The 4986-nt window shown below is 38.7% G+C and overlaps 1 pseudogene; it reads right to left on the bottom strand.

Annotated features, from left to right (window-relative positions):
* Positions 1 to 482: 482 nt before the first annotated feature.
* On the bottom strand, positions 483 to 1587 carry LOC124235211 (40S ribosomal protein S3a-like; annotated as a pseudogene).
* Between the last annotated feature and the right edge of the window lie 3399 nt (positions 1588 to 4986).

Genomic DNA, 4986 nt, shown 5'->3' with positions numbered 1-4986 from the left:
ATTTGCATTTCTTTTAATATGAGTGAGGTTTAATATCTTTTAAAATATCAAAAACTATTTGTATTTCCTTTTCTGCGACCTAGATGTTCATATCATTTACTCTTTTTTCTATTGTGTTATTAGGCTTTTTCTTATTGAATTGTGGAAGTTCTTTATATATTAGAGAACTTCACTTTTGTCTGCGATATGAGTTGCATATATTTCATGATTGTCTTTTCAGTCTTCTTACAATTGTTTTAACATAAATTTTTTTATTAACATAAATTTTAAATTTTTTGTAGTAAAATTTATCAGCATTTCTGTTAATACTTTTTTAATGACATTTGTGTTTTATGTTATAGACAAACCTTTCCTACTACAAGGTTTAAAAGTATATATACCCATTTTTTTCTAATACTTCATGTTTTCAGGGTTTTTAACATTTGAATCTTTTTTTCTCCACAAATAGGATTTTTTATTTATCACCATTGAAAGTCTGAATTTTAAACAGATTCTTGGGCTGGTGGCTTGCATTCATCTTTAGCACCTGTCTCATCCCCAGTAGCTTTTCCACAACCTTCTCCATGAAACTCCATGACTTTTCCCAGTTCAAACTTGGGCTTCTTCAGCATTTTTACTTTTCCAACTAAGACATCATGGAGTGGATAAATAGATTGGCAAGCCTTTTCTGTGTCTTTCCAATGCTGTCAGGAATCAGTTTACTGACTACTTCTTTCAAGTCATCTGTCTGTACCTCTTGGGTCATGACTTCCATCATCTTCTTCCAGATTTGGCACGCCTGTTGGTGCTGAGCATAAGAGGTCTACTGAATCTGATTGTTGTGTTTTTTAGTAAAACCAACACAGAGAAGACGAGGCAAATAACCATTGGTAGTCTTGATATCAACAAGAGAGCTTCAATCATGGTCTGCCGTTTTTTGACCATAGAGCACATTCTGTCATAAGTAAGATCCACACCATGGAAATTAGATAGACAGTTTTTGCCCTGAACATCCTCAGTTATTAGCTTGAATTTTCTAAGTGCAACTTGATCATTCTGCAGATCAACAGGGCTCACTTCAAACACACAACCCTTGAGGCCGTCAGGTGTGATTTTGGTCCCTTGAGTTCTCATGACTAGTTTTCCTAATATTTCTTATATATATATTTTAAAATATATTTTTATATTTGTTTATTATTTATTTATATATATTTTATTTTATATATATATATTTTATGTATATTTTTAAAGGACTATTAGCCCTGAGCTAACATCTGCCACCAATCCTCCTCTTTTTGCTGAGGAAGACTGGCCCTGAGCTAACATCTGTGGCCATCTTCCTCTACTTTATATGTGGGCCGCCTGCCACAGCATGGCTTGCCAAGCAGTGCTAGGTGTGCACCTGGGATCCAAACTGGCAAACCCTGGGCCACTGAAGTGGCACATGTGAATGGTTGCACCCTCAGGCTGGGCCCCCACTATTTCTCATATGAATATAGCTGGTGCTTTCACATCATACAAATCTTTCTTAAAAATTGGATCAACCACTTTCTTCTTGGCTCCCTTTTTGGTACCTTTCTTAAAGTGCTTGTTCTTGCTGATTGCCATGGTGCTACTCAGAGAGCCTAAAGGGCTACATTTGAATGTTGAGGTAAATGTGACTCATACCAATTTTATATTTTTCCAGATGACTATCTAGTTTCCCCAGAAACATTAATTACACAACTTTTTTTTCCTATACTGATTTTAAAATTTGCTTAGGAACCATACAAAATTCCTCCATATATTTAGGTCTGTTTCTGGACTATCTATTCTGTTTATTTGTTATGTTGGTTATTCATGACCAGTTCTATCCTCTTTTCATTACTGAAGCTTTATAATATGCTGTAATATCTGATTGGTATAGTTCCTCTTCTTCTGTTTTTGATTTTTTTCCTGGTTCTTCTTGACTTTATTTTTCTATATGAACTTTAGAATCAGCTCATTTGATTATAAAAGTATTTCATTTGTAGCTTATTTAATTTATAAAATAACTTAGAGAAAATTGCTATCTCCATGATCTTGATTCTTCCTGTCCAAGAGCATGGTATGTCTTTCCACTTGTTCAAGTCTTCTTTGGTGTCCCCCAATAGCATTTCCAAGTTTTCTTCATGGAGATTGTATCAGTTAGCTTTTCCTGTATAATAAACCGTCCCCAAACTTAATGCTTTTTTTTTTTTTGAGGTTTCTACAGTGATTTATTGTTCATTATTTCTACAACTTTTTCATGAAGATAATTCACATATTGAAAACATCCTCAAACATTTAAAAGACATTATCACTTTAAATAACTGACATTTTACTAGCAAAGTTATGAGAATCTACAACACTAAAATTCTTCTTACTTTTTTAAAAGAAAGAACACTGATGAACTAGTGGACACAATTTCCCTTCTTTGCGGAGCTTATCAGTGTCAGTTGCAACTCCAATAAAAGTTACATTGACAAATATTCTTGGCACAGTTCTTTCACCAGTCATTTTGTAAAGAACATCTTGAAACTGGCTTCCATATTCAAGTATGTCCAATTCTACCACTTTATAATTAACATTTGTGTAATGGAAAAGTTTTTTTGCCATTGTACAGTAAGAATGAGATATTTTTGAGAAAATTACCACACAATTATCAGAAGTCGTTACTTGGATCCGATTCACAGGAGCAATTGCTGACTTCCCCAAAGATGGTGATGTGCCGTTCTCCATACCTGATGCCGCAGTGCCCACTGCCCGCCAAACCAGCCCCCTGAGCAGATGGAGATGACTCCCCATCAGCGCCTTGCAGCACCAGGAGGGCATGGTGGGAGAGCAGGGCTGCAGCGAGCAGAGGGGCGGGTGACCGTGGCCTGGGACAGCTTGCCTCCTCTGGCCGGCCCTGCCCCTAAAGGTTTTAAACCACAAGCTATTATTTAGTGCATGATTCTGCAAGTTATCAGTTTGTGCTGGGCTCAGCTGGGTGGTTTTTCTGTTGGTCTCCTCTGATCTCAGGTGGACTCACTTATGAACCTGATCGGCTGATGGGATAGCTAGGACTAGTAGCCTTTTGATGGCCTTGTTTGGGAGGAATAGAATGACTACATGGTATCTCATCCTTCAGAAGGCTAGTCCAGGCTTTGTACATGATGTCTAATACTCTGAGATTTTCAGTTAGCTCTTCAAAATTATACGCAAAATTGCAGGTGCATTTGTGTGAGTATGTGTGCACACTCAGGGATTTAGGATTATCAAATCCTAAAAGAGGTCCATAATCCAAAAGAGATTAAGAACCAAAGGGCTGTGATCCTCCTGTGATAGAATTGAGGTAAAGGTCCTGGTTCTCTCTTCCCAATAGCATGAAGCATCCTCCCACCTTGGGTTCTTAAGTAACCAATACTATGTCACTGTGAGTGACCCTGGGGTGCTCTCTATTCTGCCCATCCTCAGCCTGCAGAAGTAGACTTTCTCCCAGTCCTCTGGGCTGAGGTTCCTCCTTTCAGGCTCTACTACTGACCTATCACCTCAAATTTGGTTCTCCTGACTGCTCCACCTTTCCATGATCTAAGTCTCATATACTGTTGGTAGGAATGTAAGTTTGTACAGCCTTTGTGGAGGGCCATTTGCCAATGTCTACAATAATTTTCAATGTGATGCCCTTTGACTTTGCAATTTCCCTTCCAAGACTCTACTCCATACATAATGAAACAAGTGTATAAAAATGGTATGTGGTATACTAAGCAGATGTTAAAATGAATGAACTATATCTATGTATACCAGCAGGAAATTACTTGCTAGACTTATCATTGAATAAAGGAAGCAAGTTGCAGAAGAGTGTGTGTAATACAATCCCATTCATAAACAAAAGTATGTCTATGAGTATGTATGCATGTATATTATACACTCTTTCATTCATACCTATTTTTATATATATAGCCGATATCTAGAAAAGTGCACATTCAACTGCTAAAGTGTAATTGCTTTTCTACACAAGGGTTAGGTTGAGAGTGAGGGTACTGGGATAATGGGGAACTTCATGTTAGACATTTCTCATTGTTGAACTATTTGGTGTTTCACAGCAAGCACAGGATACATTTGTGATAGCAGTAACAGTAATTCTTGTTGCAGCCAAGCTCATCTTTGTCCAGAAAAGGAAATTGAGGCCCACAGAAAGGGCCTTGCCCAGGTTTAGGCAGTAGGTTAGCAGCAATGAAGTGGAGAGGGGAGCCAATGAGGAAGCAGGACTTAGAGGGAGAATAGGTGAGCAGAGGAGGCCCAGCTGGGGAGACGCATAGAAAATGTACTGAGCATAAGGAGCAGGAGGGGCTTGGCACTGCCTCCTAAACTCTGAGTGTCCCTGGTCCAGCGAGAAAGTGAACAGGGCTTTGGGACTCAGCTTTGCAGCACAAGGCACAGTCCCTGAATGTGAAGGTGACCACGATGCCAATGGGAGATGATGCTGATGACTAGTTCTAACTACAGCTGAGGGTGAAGTGAGAAGTGTAGTGGGTGCCAGAGAGCAGGGTGGAGAGGCCCAGGGGTCACGAATTCCCCTTTCAAACGTTTTCTGTGAAGGAGCCCCTGTCATCACTTCCATTTTAGAAAAGGGATTGAGAATGGATAAGAAACCTGCCCGAGGTCACCCTGGACTCCAAAGCTTGCTCTTAAGTGTGAACATGCTCCAGACTGTGCCTTGAGCCCTGAGTATGGCCTAAAGTTACATAGTCCTTGGACACCGTTCAAATCACAATTAAATTGAGAATGTTGCAGCACAAATTTGAAAACCACTGAACTTGACTAAGAAGGAACAAAGAAACAAAGAAAAAAAAGGCCTATGCAAGTATCTTTGCCCTGGAACAATTTTGCTTTTAACTTAATTCCCTAGGACTACAGGGTAGATGAATGGAGAATTCTAAAGTGTTCCTACCAGTCTGCAGATTTTATTTCTTAAAAACTTAAAATATATTGAGAAATTTGTATGTTGTAAAGCTTAAATGGGGG

The sequence above is a fragment of the Equus quagga genome, chromosome 2 (genome assembly GCF_021613505.1).
Source record: "Equus quagga isolate Etosha38 chromosome 2, UCLA_HA_Equagga_1.0, whole genome shotgun sequence".
Lineage (NCBI taxonomy): Eukaryota > Metazoa > Chordata > Mammalia > Perissodactyla > Equidae > Equus > Equus quagga.
Note: the sequence above shows the minus strand (reverse complement) of the source record. Positions and strands in the feature narration are given on the sequence as shown.